We start from the raw sequence: 18,971 nt of genomic DNA, 5'->3' as shown, positions 1-18,971 counted from the left end.
TGCCTCCTAAAGACTGAAAGTGAGGGAGCCAGCCCTGGGGAGGTTGTTTTATAATTGTGGGGCTGCTACTAAAAAAGACCTATTTGCTGTACCTACCAAACAAGCTCTTTTGGTTTATGGGAGAGTCAGGAGGGGTTCTCCCTGGGACTTTTAATTCCTGGCAGGAAATTATGGGGCAAAATGTTCCCTCAGATACCCCAGCCCCAAGCCATGCAGGACTATAAAGATTAAAGCCAACACCTGGAATTGGGCTTAAGTGTGAATCAGTGTAATTGCTTGTGACATTGGGGTTACATGTTCCCAATAGCTGCCCCCAACTAACAATCTAGCTGGAGCATTATGCAGCTTCCAAAAAAGGAAAATTAAATTCAGTAATCATTGCAGAATCTTAAGGTTTGTATAAAGCTAAGAGACCACATTGTGAAAAGGAGTCATCAACTGCAAGGGTACACTAGTGTTTGGTGACTTTGCAAGAAAACCAGTCTTTTCTTGATTACATCTATTCTGATTGGTGCTTTAATGACTGAAAAAGAGTTACTCTAAAATTTGCTCCAGTAGCTGGACTTTATGGTCAACAGCATGTTATAGTCATTAAGAGCACATCAGACTGATTCACAAAGTAGCAATTTTTTTTTGCTATATCTATGTTAAGTTTGACCTAAATTCCATGAAAAGGCCTCTTTTCAGCACATTACAGAAATTATAGTAGTGTCAGATCTATCACAAATGTAAGTAGTTTTCTTGAGTTATATATGAAAATGTAATCAGTGTTGTATTTAACTATAACTATTCTATGGTTTCCCTAATTTAATATAAAACTTGGTACTGCAGAATACTAAATCAGAAACTTCAAAATCCAGCTGCAAACATTGGGAAAATAGAAAAATAAAAGAGCCTGCAGCTAGGTCTGCATATTCTTTCATTCATTTATTTGATGATGGGAAGAAAGAATAATTGTGAGGAACATCTCAGGAAGAAGCTCTGTTTAACAGGGTGGCTTTAAAAATGAATATATTGCTAACAATATTTTCTTGCATACACACAGCTTACCTTCAGTAATGCAGGAAAAATCCTTGTGCTTTGGGGATAGCTGCTGATGGCAGCAACTTAAAAAAACCTGCACAGCTAGTCAGGTGTCCTTCTGTGCACAACTCCTGCCTGGCACTGCCCACTTTCTAAAAACACATAGAGGGTATCAGGAAAGGTACCAGTGAGCACCATGGTGCCCATGGGCATCACACTGGGGATCCTTGATCTATAGGGAGGGAAAAGCCAAATTCTCAAACATATTGCAATAACACAGACTGTCCCGCATCCCCATCCAACAGATGTTTGGCCATTTTTTTCTGAATACATCCAAAGGAATAGATCTTAAAATTGGTTCTTTGGTGAGCATTTAAGATTAATGATTAAACTTAATGCACATTTTAAAATTTACAATCCAGCTCTGCCTTGTTGATCATATTTAAAAAATCCCTCATATCCCTTGCTTTCTACCTATTATTCAAATTAGGGCCTATTCAAATATAGTATTTCTGAATTATCATGACTCTGAATGGTAGTTGTACAGAATCAAGCTTATTATGACTATGAATACTGACTGCAAACTGGTGCAAACACATTTGGCAGGCGAAATATACTTCTGCTGCAATCACTTGTTTAATTCAGTATCTTATATCACAGTAGAATGGCTTGGGCTTGTCAGATACTTAAACTGTAGGCCAGAGTGACCACTTGAGCAACTGTGGAAGGCTTTACTGTTCCATAAAAATTATTGGTGAGGAGGAAATCCTAGCCCTTAGAAAAGACCTTACTTGTCAGGTGATGGACCCCAGGAGCAAGAGACTTCAGCATCTTTCTAAGAGTTTTATTTTCTTCCAGAGTTTTTTGTCTTGTTAAATAATTTCTTGAGCACTCTGTTTGAAGGACTTTTGTTTTGTAGAGTGGACTTGTTTAATGAGATGTGGATTGAGTAATTTACCAGTACTTGCTACTGCCGGAGACATAGGATTTGAACGTTTTGTATTAATAGAGTAATTGCATATAACTTCACATTTACTGTTGTACAATATATATAAAGTTCACTGTGATATAAGATATTGAATTGTATGAGGAGTGCATTTCCCTGTGTTTTATATAGCTGAGTACACAGGAGCCCATATTTGCTATTGTTTGCAATCACTTGTGTGGCATGCCTTGGCTCTCAGCCCATAGCCACTATCAGACGCAGGCAGCTATTGAATGGCATTGGGGCTAAACAGTAACTGTAATATTCATTTCATTCTGCCCTTGTAAGCCATTTTTGTACCTGCCCAGTAGGTAAAATCAATTCTTCCCCAGGGTTAGGTCAGATTGTTGGGTCAGATAATTAATGGTGCAAGGAGGTACTGACTTCCATAAGGTTGTCTGAAAATGTACATGCACAAAATAACCTCATCTACAACAGGAACTTAAACACCAAAAAATAATACTGTTTTCAAAAATATACTGCTTATTTATAATCACTAGCAGACTGATTAATTTGCTCGCTGCTTATTTATACAATTGGCTGCCAAGCAGAATGTAGTGACTATAGGTACATAGGGGGAGGGGGAAACTAGATTTCCCAGTGCCTGGTGAGAACAAAGATGTGTGAATACTATCAACTGCCATCTACTGAGCTGCCTGAATATACTAAATGTAATCTGATTAACAGGTTCAAGTCGCTCATAAACAGTCAAACCTCTAGATAAGAAATCAGTTCCATACCTGTGAGCAGCAAGCAGAATCTGAGGGGAACTGCCTGTGTTAGAGGACCTCTTTATGACATTGGGCAACCTGACTGGGAACACAGTCTTCAGACTAGTGACATAAAGTGTTGCTTTACTCTGATGGAGAGACTCTCCATACAGTCCACCTGAGCCATGTGGTATGGTATCTTATTTATTTATTTATTTATATTTAGACTTATATCCCGCCCTTCTCACCGAAGTGGCTCAGGGCGGCTTACAACATTGTAATTCACATAAATTCAGCTTAAAAACATTTACATAGTGTAACGTACTCGAAGCGGAGATGAGAGTAGGGCAACATAGTTTATTAGGAGCACGTTGCAAGAGAGAGAGCACGCGGGCCAGGCCCCGCTTATATACAATTCCCGGTACAGCCTACTGGGTCGGTCAGGCCAATCCTGACCTGTTGAACTACCCACCGCAACTGTTGATTGGCGGGTGATTCCGCGCCCTGCGCTGGAGGCTTCTGGGACAGCCCAGTTGCCTCTGCGCGGGGCGCATGTTGTTACTGATACACTACACCCCTCCCCCCCTAGTTAAGGAACATAGTCCTTGAGATACGCGGGAGGTCGGCGCTCCCGGGTGGACCGTCTAGGGAGGTCCGGTGGGGGAGGCGCTGCTTCCGCGGTTGGTGCTTCGGTGGCCCATGGTGTGGCCGGAGGCGGCGGGGCTGGCTCAGCGGGTCTTTCGGGCTCGGACCGTTCTGGTGTTCCCTGCGTCGGCGTGATGGGCGTTGGGGCCTCGTCCTCAGGTCGGCTCTCGGTTGGCCCCTCCCCAGACCACGCCTCTTCTGTGTCCGCCGGCTCCTCCGGTAGCGTGCGGCGGCGCAACTGGTCTATGTGCCGCCGTAATACCTGGCCCCCCTCGGTTGATATATCATAGTGGCGGGACCCCGTCACTCGTAGCACTCGGCCCGCCACCCAATCAGGCCCCCTTGCATAGTTCCGGGCATAAACTGGGTCGCCCGCAAAGAACCCCCTGACTGCGTCCCGAACCTCGGGGCTCTCGCGGGTGTCTGACGCCCGGTCGGGGTGTAGTCTGTCCAGTCGGGTTGTCAGCTTGCGTCCCATTAGGAGCTCTGCCGGGCTCACCCCTGTGACCGGGTTGGGGGTGACCCTATTGTCGAAAAGGAATGCCGCTAATCGGTGGTCCCAGTCACCCTGCACAATTCGGCCCAGGGCTTCTTTCGTGGTGCGGACCATCCGCTCCGCCTGGCCGTTGGTGGCTGGGTGGAAGGGGGCAGATCTTATGTGCCTAATCAGGTATCTATGGAGGAACGCCTGGAAGTCTGCAGACGTGAACGCGGTCCCGTTGTCTGAGACTATGGTGTCCGGGATACCGTGTGTGCATAAGACCCTGCGCAGCGCTCGGATTGCGGCGGCGGATGAAGTGGACCCTACGGGGATGACCTCCAACCACTTGGTGTAGGCGTCCACTATTATCATGAAGATCTGCCCCTGGAATGGCCCCGCGAAATCGAGGTGGAGTCTCGACCATGGTTTCCGGGTTGACTCCCACCTAGTGGTGGGGGCGCTGGGAGGCTCGGGCCGCGACTCTTGACACGTTTGGCACCGTCGGACCCAGCTCTCTATCTCCCCATCCATCCCCGGCCACCAGACGTAGCTTCTGGCCAAGGCCTTCATTCGGACTATGCCGGGATGGGTCTCATGTAAGGATTCTAGGACACGCTTTTGCAGCGGGGGCGGAATCACCACCCTACTTCCCCATAACAGGCACCCCTTGTGGGCTGCTAGTTCCTCCCTCCTGGTCTTATATGGCTTGAATTCTTCCCCCATGTTCCCCTCCGGCCAGCCCCTCACCACCCAGTCGAGCACCCGTGCTAGTGTCTTGTGTTTCTGGGTGGCCTTGGCGACCTCCGCTGCGTGTAGGGGCGGCTCCGGGAGGCTCTCCATTAGCATGACCTGGTGTGCGGGGGCGGGGTCTGGACCCGTTTCCGGAAGCGGCAAGCGGCTGAGTGCGTCCGCGTGACCCATAGCCTTGCCGGCCCTGTGTACCAGTGTGTAAGTGTAGGAGTTGAGGAATTGGTTCCACCTCAACACGCGCTGCGACAGTATTTGGGGGGTTTGACGGTCGGGGGCCAGCAGACCTAAGAGGGGCTTGTGGTCTGTAGCTATGGTGAACCTCCACCCATACAGGTATTCATGGAACTTGCGGACCCCCGCCACGATTGCCAGAGCCTCCTTGTCTATTTGCGCGTAGTTGCGCTCGGCTGGTGTCAGTGTGCGGGAGTAGTATGCGACCGGTACCTCCCTCCCGTCGGGGAGTTGGTGCCCCAGGACTGCTCCCACCCCGTATGGCGACGCATCGCAAGCCAGGATGATGGGGAGGCCCTCGTCAAAATGGTGGAGCACCGCATTAGACACCAAAACATCCTTGACTGCCTGAAACGCGGCTGCTTGGCGTTTGCCCCAAACCCAAGGGGCTTTTTTGTCCAGCAGGCGGTGCAGGGGCTCTGCTAGGGCCGCCTTGTGGGGGAGAAATGAATGGTAAAAGTTAAGCACCCCCAAGAAGCTTTGTAGCTCCGCTTTGCAGGTGGGGGCTGGCGCTTTCACAATGGCTCGGGTCTTTTCTTCCGTTGGGTGGATTCCCACTGCGTCTACGGCGAACCCCAGGAACTCCACCCGTGGGACCCCCAGCAGGCATTTCTCCCTCTTGACTTTGAGCCCCGCTGCCTGGAACCGGCGGAGTACCTCTCTTAGGCGGTTGCCGAATTCTTCGGGGTCCGGGGCGGCGACTAGCACGTCATCAAAAAACGGCTGGACTCCGGGGATCCCTTTCAGGAGAGCGTCCATTATACTCTGGAAGATCCCGGGAGCGACGCTAACCCCGAATTGAAGCCTCCTCACCCGGAAGGCCCCCCTGTGTGTCACTATAGTTTGGGCTTCCGCCGTCTTAGCATCTACCGGGAGCTGTTGGTAGGCCTGTGCCAGGTCCAGCTTCCCGAAGATCTTGGACCCCGCTAGGGCAGCCAGAACGTGGCTCACCACCGGCACTGGGTAGGGGTTATCCTGCAGTGCCTTGTTTATCGTGCATTTATAGTCTGCACAGATCCGCACCTCCCCGTTTGGCTTGATAGGGGTTACGATGGGGGTCTCCCAGGTGGCGTAGTCCACGGGCTCCAGGACTCCCTGGGCTGTGAGGCGGTCTAGTTCGGCCTCTATTTTTGGCTTTAAAGCGAACGGGACCCTCCTCGCCTTGAGCCGAATCGGCCTGACCGTGGGGTCTAGCGGTAGGGAGATGGCCGGCCCTTTGTAGCTCCCTAGAGAACCATCGAACACGTCAGGGAACTCTTGGCATATCTCCCCGAACCCCCTGGGTGTTAGGGTTTGCCCCACCCCTTCCAACCGGATCCCCAAGGGTTTGAACCACACCAGTCCTAGCAGGGTGGTAAGCTGGCGCTTTACCACCAGGATGTCCAGCGGGCCGTAGAAGGACCCCCGCTTGACTTGCACCCACGCCCACCCCGCGATTTGCACCGGATTCTTCTGAAAGTCCCGGAGTATGAAGATCGCCGGCCTTAGTTGCAGCCGCTGGGGGGGACACAGCTTCCTCAGGGTTTCCTCCGCTATAATGGAGATGGAGGAACCAGAGTCCACTTCCATTTGGCAGGGGTTCCCTTCGATGAGGACCGCCATTTTGATTTTATCGGGGGTGGAGAGGGGCAAGTTCAGTACCTGCAGGGACGTGGAGTCCGTGGAGTGGAACTCCGCCGACTCGTGATGCGTGGTCGGCCTCCGTCGGTTGGGCTTGGCTCGGCAAGCCCTCGCAATGTGGCCCATTTTTCCGCAGCTCCGGCAGTCCCAGGTCCGGTACCGGCAGTCCCGCCTGTCGTGGGGGTCGCCGCAGCTGGCGCACTTGGTGGCCGGGACCCTCTCCGTCGCTGGGGGTCGTTCGGCCGCTCGGGGGTGTTGGGCGGCTCTGCTGGGTGGCCCGGCTGGGCGGCGCAGCTGGTGGGCTTCTTCCTCCTCTGGGCAGTCGTGGTCCAGCTCCCCGTGGTGGGCGGCTTCTGTCCGGGCCTTGGGGAAGGTCCTGGAGGTTCTCTCGAATGCCACCGCCTCGCTGAAGGCGCTCTGGAGGGTGAGCTCTTCTTTGGCGAAGAGCTTCTGCTGGAGCCTCTCGTCGCGGAGGCCCCACGTGAATCGGTCGGCCAGGGTGTCTTCCAGCTGGGGGAAGTTGCAGTTCCCGGCGATCTTGCGGAGGGCCGCCAGGTAGTCGGCGGCCGATTCCTCCACTGCCTGGTCCCTTCTGTGGAACAGGAACCGACGGGCCACCCGCGAAGGCTGTGGCGAGAAATGGCCGGTGAGGAGTCTGATGATCTCCTCGTAGGACTTCTCCGTGAGGCGGAAGGGAGCCGAGAGACCCTTGGCAATCTCGAACGTGGCTGGCCTGCAGACGCTCAGGAGAACGTCCCTCTTCGTGCCGGCGTCGGTGACCTTGTTGGCCCTGAGGTAGAACTCGACCCGCTCCGCGTAGGACTCCCAGCCCTCGGGATTGGCGGGGTCGAATGTCTCGATGCAGCCGGTGGTTCCGTTCTGTGTGGCCATGGCGGCGGCGGTCAGGACTCGTGGTTGCCCTAGATCTCAGTGGTAGCCGCTGAGGCTAAGATCCCATCCTCGTCGCCAGTGTAACATACTCGAAGCGGAGATGAGAGTAGGGCAACATAGTTTATTAGGAGCACGTTGCAAGAGAGAGAGCACGCGGGCCGGGCCCCGCTTATATACAATTCCCGGTACAGCCTACTGGGTCGGTCAGGCCAATCCTGACCTGTTGAACTACCCACCGCAACTGTTGATTGGCGGGTGATTCCGCGCCCTGCGCTGGAGGCTTCTGGGACAGCCCAGTTGCCTCTGCGCGGGGCGCATGTTGTTACTGATACACTACACATAGTAAAGTTAAAACCATAATTAATAAAACAGAACAAAAGTAGGAATAAAAAACCAGCGGTCTGTAAATACATTTTTAGTGCCATCCAGAAAATATTCTCATTGTCAGTTAGATGTTATAGGCCTGCCGGAAGAGGGCTGTCTTACAGGCTGAGCTATCTTACTGTGCTGAGTCACTGTCATGTAGAATCAGGGAGGTTCCACGCCTAAGTTATGATACTCGAATTCATATGTATACGTGCCATGGTCTGCTATGTTTATTATTATTAGCTTTACAGCAGATAAATATACTAGTACAGTCAGACTACAAATGTTCTTAGGAATTAATATGATAACCAAGAAATCATTTATGTTAAGAAACTGGAGAATATTCCACACAGATTAGTAATTGCAATACACATCAATCTGCATGCTATTTTATCTGTTGTGTTAAAAAAAAATTGGTAGTCATGGAAACATGCTCACATTCAATCTGCTTCTTTTTTAATGCCACTTCTTATACCATTACACCATTTGTCCTTTTCTACTAGTGAAGAAACTCTGTTTTCTTTCAGCCAAAGAGGCTCATTAACTGCTGGATGAAATGTCAAATCATAGGATTTTATAACGATCCTATTCCAGCCTCTTCTAGGATGACTCACTGGAAAATCTTTGCCTGTGCTCTTTGCAAGTAAACTTGCTCGTTTGTGTTTAAAAAAAAAAAAAAAAAAAAAACAGGAGGAAAGGTAACTTCCAGCCATTTCCATTCAAACATTTGATGAGCAAGAGAGATACACTAGCATCCAAACATCCTATAGAATCTTACCTTCATTGTAGAAGTGTTACTTATTTGACAGCCCAATATTAAAACATTATAGTGGCAAACCCCACTCCCAAGAACAACTTAGGAGACTAAAAGTTATCTAACACATGCTTCACAGGTTAAATTGATACTTACCCATCAGCTCTGCTGCAATTTTCAATTTTTATGTCAAAAGCCCTAAAATTTATCATTTAGTTACATCAACCAGGGCTAATATAATAGGAAAAAACCTGAGCTAAACCTACCAGGTTCAATACTTATTTTGATATCTAATGCATTTCTATACTGAAGTCTCACATCCAGGGCTTTTTTTCAAGCAGTAACGCACAGGAATGCAGTTCCAGCTGGCATGGTGTCAGGGGTGTGTGACCTAATATGCAAATTAGTTCCTACCGGGCTTTTTCTACAAAAAATTGTGCAACACAATGGTGATGTCAGGGGTGTGGCCTAATATGTAAATGAGTTCCTGCTGGGCTTTTCTACAAAAAAAGCCCTGCTCACATCTATTCAATATTCATTGTAAAACCAATACAAAAGTCTACAAAAACACTAAGGTCACTTCATTTATTGAAATCTTTAATAGCAGTAATACAAAAGCAAATCTATAATTTAAACACATCATATAGTAATTAACCTGAGTAACTGCTATCAAACAGAGAGAAAGGAAGAAGTTTGAAGAAGCTAATCCTTCTGAAAAAGCTGAGCAAATAAAAATGTCTTTACTAGAGCTGAAAAATTATCCAATTCAAAGCCAAGAGAGGATTATAGTGAAGGTGCCACAATGGGGAAAAAAGCTCTGCCTTTGTTAGTCACTCAACTCCCTTCTGAGGGTATTGGTAGTGGTTATAACATAACAATTGGGCAAACTTCTATGGGAGCAGGCAGTCCTACATGATACATCCTTTTAGATCTGGGAGTAAACACTGCCATGAATATTTGCTGAATAAAAATGCTGACTAAAGATCAGGGGCCAGCTGGAAGAAGGGGAAACACCCCGATGAATTTCAGAGTCACTTCTAGTCTGGCTAGTTGACAGTGAATAACCAACAGCTTAATCCTGAGCTCTGGATACCAGCACATAGCCAGTGCAGCAATGGGAATAGGTAGTCACTCTCCTAAACTCTCTTAATCAGGGGTCATTTTGTAGAAAAATAGGTTGTGGAGCTCATCCAGGGATTGTTATGCAGCTGCACATACTATTCAATGGACAGGGAGGTAGAACTCTCAGAAGGACGAGGTGGAACTCTCAGAAAGGCTCAGGAGCTGTGCTCCTGTGAGCTTCCACTGAATCTGAGGCCTGCTCTTAATAGAGAAAAGTAATGGCAAAACAAAAAACCCAACTCCAGGAAGTCAAGATAGCCTCAGAGTACTAGTGCAGAGCGCATGCTTACTTCACGCCAGCCATTTGTAACTTTTTTGGACAGCTGGTCTGGTGTAGTGGTTTAGAGTGTCAGACTAGGATGTGGGAGACCCAGATTTGAATCCCTATTCTGCCATGGCAGCTTACAGAGTGATTTTGGGCCAGTCACATGCTTTCAGCCTGACCTACCTCACAAGGTTGTTATTGCTGGAGTGAGCACATCAGCATGCCTGGATATTGCGAGTATACGTCACTCTAGGTGTGTATAGATATAGGAGTTACCTCCTTGAAGGGGATGCCTCTCTTTGTCTTAACTTAGGAGCTGTCCTCTGATCCCTCTGCTCTTTCTTGTCCTTTCACTCTCTCTTAGCACTATTAGATTATATTTTTAGACTGTTTTTAGATTATTTAAATACTTAATTGTTAACTGTATTGAACTGTATAATCTTGTTTTATTGTTTTAATATGGCTCTTGCCATGTCCTGTAAGCCACCCTGAGCCTGCCTCGGCAGAGAGGGCAGGGTATAAATAAATTATTATTATTATTATTATTATTATTATTATTATTATTATTATTATTATTATTATTATTATTATTATTATTATTATCTTCACATGGCCTTCCATGAAGACACATCTCTCTTCAGTCTCTCCTGTAGATACAATGCCCTCATACTCCCAAACACACAATGCTGGATGTTGGCCATTTGTGATGGAGAAATTTTCTTTAAATTAGGCTTCTTTCTCTTCCTTTGACTGCAACCTGAATGTGAACTGGATCTACTTGAATCAATGTAAATTTACTTTTTTTTTGCAAGGTACTTCTTGGGAGATTTATTTACTGCACTCAGTAAACTTCTATAACTCGGCAAAACTCTACTATATTAACCAAATATCCCAATAGTTGTTAGGAGAGGAAAACAAGTATGCAGCTTTGGGTTTCCATTGGGAAGAAAGGAAGTATATAAATGAAATACTGGAGTATAAATTAAGTAAATAAATAAACAGATATTTTTGCTCTGCCCCTGGTGTAATACATCTTCAAGCCTTCAGAGCCCTCCATGCTTTTGCCAGGACTGTTACCTCAAGGTCTCTTGACCTCTCTGTGTGTTATTGCTAAGTTCAAGCTATCTGCTTTTAAAACTAGAAGAAGGTTTACCAGGTTTTTTTAACCCTCCCAGCAAGGAGCTTCTGTCTATTTCCTGGCTGTTCCTCCTGTTAAGCGCTTCTGTGCTAAAAAAAATTTTCCTGTTTGAGCCAATTTCCTTCCAGGTTGGCCTGAATGGTTGGTTCTGAGGTTTCTCTGACAGCTTCTATGGGGCTAGGGGAATACAGTGTGCCACTAGGATTCCCAACTCCAGATTCCCAACTTCCCGGGAAGGGACAGCACTGGAGCATAATGCCATAGAGTCTACCCAACATACCAGCAATTTTCTCCAGAGGAACATCCTCAGTATAGTCTGGTGATCAGTTGTAATTCTGGGAGATCTCCTCGTCTCACCTTGGGGTTGGCCATCCTATGTGCCACAGCCACCTTGCACCCACCTATGCATCCATAGAACATAAGGGGAGAAAGAAATACAACAAGAAATACAACAGCTTCTATTATAAGAAGGACATCGTAGTAGGAATCCTGTAATATGTTAGATGCAGAGATATTAAAGAAAACATTTGGCTGAGGTCTCACAAAAACAAGGAGAAAAAGATATGGACACCCTTGCTGGTCTCTGTAGTACCAAAAGAACATTATGATCAGGTGCACCCAGGAAATATAAGGCTCCTTGCTCCTTCCTATTGAAAGAGATAATGGCATTGGTCTTTGACATACTTCCTAATATTGCACCAAACCCTTCCCCACCACTGCTTTTGGCTATTTTGAAATGCAACATTTTGCAGTGAAAATGAAGGTCTTGTTATGACTGCTTTAACCGATTCTATATTTAGTTCAAACAGCTGTATACAAAGGAAATAGGACAAGACAAGCTAAGAAAGGAATGAAGTTAGGAAAAATAATGATGGAGACACAGTTAAGGCAGATCAGTGGGGAGGCATCATTTAAATCAGTGTTATATTTTTAAGAAACCATTTGGCCTGGACTTGGGGCAAGAAAGAAAGTGGGGAAAAACTAGAATCAAGGGATTCACTGACTTCCTGAATCCCATGTAGAATTTAGGAATCCCCCTTCTCCTGGACATTGCAGTGGACTTCTGTGTTGGAAATCAATAAGTTCTTGCCGCAAGATGCTAGATGCTTTATGGTTCATTTATTATTCTCAATTATACGTTGAAGTACAACATCATGGAAACTGATAATGTTGTTAACAATTATCCTTAAGGATAATTATCCTCAAGGTTGTTACAGTTCTTCTCAAATTAAACATTTGTGCTGTTGGATTCCACAATCCCTGTTGACTTTATTAATGTAACTTTTGGGTGGTTTCCCTTCTAAAGACTAACATATTCTTTTTCAATATTAACAAAAAATAACCTGCACACTGTCCATCCATTTTTATACACTTACTTCTAAATACACTTGGTTACAACTGCCCCACAAGTCCAACTGATTTCAGTATGAATTACTTCCAAGTAAGTATGCTTGTAAGTATTTAGTTGGTCACATTACTGACACTGAGAAGTACCAGCATAATAGTCAAATGAGTGGGAGAAAAAGGGTTCATTCATACACACACTAAATAACGTGCTTTGCAACTGGACTTTTACTGTGTAAAAACAGCAAAATCCACTTGAAAGCAGACACCATATGAAAGCACCCAAAGAGAGAAAGGTGTGATAAGTATCCAAATAGCTTTCGTCTCCCCCCCCCCTTTTTTCTTTATCAAAATGCAGCTCTAAGGGGTTGCAAATCTGATTGAAGCTCGGATGGGGGATTCACCTCTGTGTGTAAAAAAGATAGGGTAGACTTTAAGCTTTCATTTCTGCCATTTTTCCAAAGGAAGTTGCTCACCAGCTGCTTTCCCATCCAGATATGGTGGGGGAGAGACATATGAGTAGCTAGGAAGCAATTTGTATCAGAAAAGTAGAAGAATGGGAATGGAAACCCCCCCTTTCCACACCCCTGCTTCAGTTAGATCTAAAATTTCATTTTTTAAAAAAGTTCTGCATTTCATTATTTCAAAAGCTATCCAGGGGTTGATCATGCATCTCCCAGTGTCTGGCTCTTAGCTTATATTCAGACTGCAGAGTGGTTCTCAAAATGCATGATTCATAAGAACATAAGAAGAGCCCTGTTGCATCAGAAAAATAGCCTATCTAGTCCAGCATCCTGTTCCTCTGGATGGCCAACAACAGGGCACAGAGGCCGAGGACTTCCTTCTATGTTGCCTCTTGGTTCTGGGATTCAGAGTCTTAGTGTCTCTGAATATGGAAGTTCCCTTGAGTCCTTATGGCTAGTAACCATGATAGACTTACCTTCCATGAATCCCCTTTTAAAGCTGTTTATTCCTATGGCCATTACTATATCCTCTGGCAGTGAATTCCACATTTTAATAACTCTCTGTGTAAAGTAGTAATTCCTTTTGCCTGTCCTGAACCTACTGCCCATTAACTTCATTGGATGTATTTCAACAGAATTTGAGTTAGTAAATCATCTTAAAAACCATGCTTTTTGGATATCAATGTGCACATGACATAGATCATTTCCCATATTTACAGAGTCAATACGAAACATGATGAGAAATGTCTAATTTATGAAGCTATTCCTGATACTTCACCAGCATATCTTGTGAGAGGGAGGCAAGAAGATTAACTTCTGAATCTTAGCTTTCTTGAAATGTTGCCTTTTAAAATGTAAACTGTTCATAAGGGTAAGAAAGGACTTTTACTGCATAATTATTTCCCCCCTAAATGTGTGTGCATATGTTTAAAAGCGCTGTGAAGCCTCAATAGGTTTTTGATTTGTTATTTTTATGAACAAGCCTGGGTACATTATCTCCTAAAACAATCTACCAGCTGTTAAATGTTTGCTTTTACGATTCAGAGAGCTTCAGCTATAGAAGAGACATTTAGCTGCTTTTTGTGTAGCAAGGCTGAGAACTGCAAGTAAAATAAAAACCCAAGGCATTTGGTTTGCCAAGAGATCAAAGAAACTGTGGAACTTTGATGCAAAGGATCTACATCACTAATTTTTTCAAAGGTGGCATTACATGAAGAAAATGGAGGAGGGATAGTATGTTGTTCTTACCTTATTGAGGTCTACACATGAAAATACCCTAGACAATATGGAAGTGCAAAGAGAATGGTAAGAAGTGCACAGTTCCTAAGGGGCTTGTCAACAACCATGATCTTTTACAACTCAGAAATAATATTTGTTTGTGCCCATAGCTCGCAATGTCAATTTGGTAGGCATTGGGCAGTTGTATCAGGCTTCAGTGGTTCCAAGTGCATTACCAATGCCACCGTCTCCTATATATATAGCTGTAATGTGTCTGAATCTGTTGACTGTTAGACAAAGTACTACAATTGGGATTGGGCTATCAGGTAGTTTTTACACTAGCAATGAAAAGTTATTAAGCAATATGTTCATAAAATGAAGTGTGCTTCTGTGCCTTTCAAATAGCCGAAATATAGTATTAAATTCTGGCATTTGCTGTTCTTTATAAATACCCTGTATTTGTGAGGTAATTCTGCAGAACATTAAGTCCTGTGTTTCTTTAGTTGCCATGGTGAAATTTCATTTTCTCCCTTCAGTTACAGAATAAGAAGTTGTTTCTGAAACTCACATTAATTGTTGCAGTGCATTCTAAGATGCTAAAAAATATCTGTGAAGAGACAATGATCTCAGCTTGCAATAAACAAAATCCTTTTATCAAAACTTCAACAAATCAAATATTATCTTTTTAAAGCATCTAAGAATGTTAGGCTATCTGGCAACAGTCATGCAATTACTGCACTCCAAAGGTTGTTCTCATTGCTAATCAAGCTAAGTCCCTTTCAGCATTTCTCAAGCCACAGACACAGAGCCTAGGGACACAACTATCTCTTCCAAGAGTGCAGCCCCGCAGGGCTGGCTCGCCCACTAGGCAAACTAGGCAGTTGCCTAGGGTGTCAGCAGGGTGGGGGTGCTGAAATTGGCCCTCCCCCCTCCCCATACCTTAGACAAATCCCTAGTTTGCCTCTTCCTCTGCTTGCCCTCATCTTCCCCTCACCCATAGCTTCAGCAATGGAGAAAATAGAGGCTTTGCTCTGCAGCTGCTATGCGACTGAGCAAGCCTTTCAAAGCAAGCTGTAATGCCAAAGGAAGCAAGAAAGAGGGAGAAGGAAGCAGATCAGCCAGTTGCTCGGGGACCTGATAGGAGCCCTCCAGGGCCTGATTCAGCCCCTGGGCTGCATGTTTGACACCCCTGATCTAGAGGCCAATCACTATCTATTGTGACACCTAAGCTTGCACAATGGGGATGATCTCTGGAGCTGGAACAGGTTTCTGCAAAACAATCCTTCTGGCTTGGACTGTATTGTGTAAGTTATTGCTTTGGCTGTCTGGCAAGATGAGTCTTTTGTCCAAGTGTGAAGATGTGACTGTGCTTCTATCATTGATCATTGGCTCCTCCATGGCATGTTCAGAGTATGTGGGGCTCGTGTCTCACCCTCATGGCACTGGACAAGAACCAAAGTTGTTGTTTTAGGACATTACAGGAACATGGCTTCTAGGGATGCTGCTTACTAGCACTGTCTTCAGACGACAGGGACACAGTTTTGGGCAGCTCTGCTTGGAAGCGCGACCTGGAGTCCTTTCCTGGTAGTAGAAGCTCAAGCGGTCATACCAACATCAGGAACAGACACATGAACTGTCTGGAGGCTGGTTTTCTGGAACTGCTGCATAGTTCACACAAGGCAATTGTCCATACTGGGCTGCCTTTAGCCCCAATACTTGGTGTCCAGAAAAGCTGAATGTCCATATAGTTTTGTCTTTCAGTCCATGGTAACCAAAAATCCTGCAAACCTAGCACTAAGGCCAGAGTGAACACAGTCCATTAAGAGTGATAACAAGGGGGTCTAGGGCTAACAACATTGGCCAGCCAGATGTGTCTGTGAATCCAACTAGCAGTGGGGAAAGCAGCAGCTACCTCATATAATTGTCTCCAAAAACTGGAATTCAGACATCTCCCTCTGAACATGGAGGTTCTATATAGCCATTATATCTAATGGACCTATATCTAATCACTCATGGACCTATACAGCTCCATGAATCTATTTAATCCTTTTAAAAAAAGTATTATAAGCCACTGGATGTTACCTCTTATAGTAGTTTATTCAGAAATTAATGATGCAGTGTGTGTACTTCCTTTTGTCTGTCCAGAAACTATTGCTGATCAAGTTCCCTATGGATGAACTGTAATAGTGAGGAAGAAAAAAGTCACCTTTCATTGTCTTGACACAATTTGTTACTTTATGCCTCTACCTTTGCATAGTTTACATATCTACACAAGCCATTATAGTTGTGTAAAAGAAGGAGGGGCAGCTTTCCTCACCTCTTCTCAGAAAAACTGTTCCTGCCAAAAATGCCCTTTTCTTCTGTCTATTATATTCTGGAAAACCCCCTTGTTCATTGAATAAGCCCCCAAGGATTCCCTAGATCATCTATTCAGTTTGCATAGCTTGTGCCTCTCAATATTTGTCTATAGCCATGAGTCTAATTTGGCAATTTTCTATTTATATTTGCATATACATGCACTACTATAGCATACACTTTTTTATATCGGATTAACTGGGCTTTAATGGAAGTTTGATACCCACAGCAGTGAAGTTGTATTTAAACAAAAACCCATTGCTTGAACAGTGCTTAAAATGTAATTAAATCACTTCTAATTATTGTGAGGGAGTAGTCACTAATTTCTGATCTCTATTTTCATATGTGCTTTAGCAAAACATAAAACAAGTTATGTTTTAAAACCACAAATACAAATTATAGTCACATACTTAAGTTTGAGTATCATCTTTTTAAATATACTATTCTGTCCACAGTATGAATAACAGTTTTCTATTCTGCATTTAAGTATATTTTAACTCCCCAGTCAGGATAGGGGTGAAGAGGAATGAGATTTGAAGGGGGGGGCACAGAAGAATTAGAAGGTGGTACAAGAGAGAAATGAAGGCATCTTAGATTGATTGATGGGCTGGGCTTAGCAACATCTCACGATTGACAAGTGCCTTGTCTCTGTTGTAGCTACAAAAGTCTGCAGCCATGGAAAGCATTCTACAAAGTTGCTACTTTAGAAAACACAGCAAATGGTACCAGAAAATAAGAGTTTTTGACTATTTGCTGTGATCTGCCTTCCCTGCACTGCTAGTGGTTGCAGTGCTGTACTGAAAGTAAAATAAAATGCATTCACTTACTGCAGGATGATCCCATCAAAATGACCTGAGCTCAAAATTTTGTACCTCCAGTTTGCTCCCCTTTCAGCAGTCCTGGCTTTTCCCTAGCAGAGCCAACTGCTTGCCAGTGAGAATTTTGGGGAAGGCCCAGTGCTAGATCCTCCATGTAATACATGAAGGCTAGTTCATCTGCTGACAATGCAATCCTAAACAGTTACATCTTTTAAAGGATAAGGCCCTGCTGTGGATGCAGTACTGGGAAGGACTGGGACTTTCCCCTGAAGCAAGATAAAAAAAATTTCCTTCACATTGTGATGGTATTGAAATTGTCCCTTTTCTCTGTAATAAAGGCCACAGAGACTAGGGGAAGCATCACCTGGAAGTGACATCACATCCTCTCCAAACTCTGTAACCCCCCTCTCCTGGTATTTGCTAAGGTAGTGTTGGGAACTCTACTTGGGGCACTAGATCAATAGGTGTATTTTGGTGCAGGAATAGTAGAGTGTGAGCAAAAAATATGGACATTTGCAAAACATTACAGCCACTCTTTTGTCACTGAAATTACATCCGCACCTTAGAATAAAATTGCAAAAATGTTTGAATATTGAGCCCTGACTTGCAGAATGGTGGTTTGAAGAAAAACCACCTTAGATACACCTACAATAACTTCTGGCACTATAGACATAATTGTTAGTTATCTGAAAATATCTAAAGGTAGGTGGTTAAAAGCACTTGCTTTCATGCTGCTTGTTCAATGTGGCTTATTGTCACAGCAACGGTGGCCCCAATCACAAAACCTCTTTCAGTACCATGGAGACTGTCAAAAATAACCATAGAAGCTGTGCAAATGGGAGGGGGAAATCTACTCTTTGCGACTGAAATTAATTATTTTGTATGAAATATAAATCAAGAAAGTAAAAGGTATAGAGTTCAGATATATGTATACACTTTCACAAAATATATTGAAGTGCAAGACTAGAAATCCCAGCAGGGTCCAGTCAGCCTGGCATCTATACGTTTGGTATTGGTATCAAGGAATTTGAAATGTTCAATGCTATGCCTGGCTAACTCATTAAAAAACAGAGCTGATGCTTTAAATTTATACTAACTCATGAATTGATACCAAGAGCAACAATCAATACTTGTTGCTACTTAACTATGGCAACAATGTTAATGATAGCATTAAAAGGAATCCAGTTTCATCAACTATTCCAAAATAAAAATAAATCCAGGCTTCAAATCACAACTTTAAAATACAGGATTTCCAAACATACATAGCATTCATAAATATTCCATAAAATGTTTAGATGTTTCCCTGGTTGGATTGATTGGCTGATTTTCCATAACTGAGAGTCTTGTATGGAGGAAGCAAGTCTTTCTCTAGTGGAAAGAATCTTCCTCCAGCAGAAGGATGCAAACTGTTATCTTTAAAAATGTGCTCGCTTTATTATTTTAAAAACATCAACTTATTTTACAATGTTGCCCTAAAGTAATTGTAATTTCTAATCCCTTGATCATTGTAAATGTTATCAATGGCCTATTATGCATGGGTGTTTTCCTTCACTTTCACTGTGCATGTCCATCAGGTTTTCTTTGCTGTTCTGCATTGATTTTCCTCTCTTCAGTGTCCAGTTTGGTTTCTGGTCACTGTTTTCCTGGATTTTCCAAGACTGCTTTTGTACTGATTTCCCCATATTTCATTTCATTTCCAAGGTAATTCAAAAGCATACAGATTCCTTTGGATTCTTTTCTTTTGCTGCCCCTCAAAGGTCACTCCCCTGCCCACATTGAGGTCATTCCACC

The sequence above is a fragment of the Heteronotia binoei genome, chromosome 2 (genome assembly GCF_032191835.1).
Source record: "Heteronotia binoei isolate CCM8104 ecotype False Entrance Well chromosome 2, APGP_CSIRO_Hbin_v1, whole genome shotgun sequence".
Taxonomy (NCBI): domain Eukaryota; kingdom Metazoa; phylum Chordata; class Lepidosauria; order Squamata; family Gekkonidae; genus Heteronotia; species Heteronotia binoei.
The sequence above is the reverse complement of the archived record's forward strand: the minus strand, read 5'-3'. Positions refer to the sequence as shown.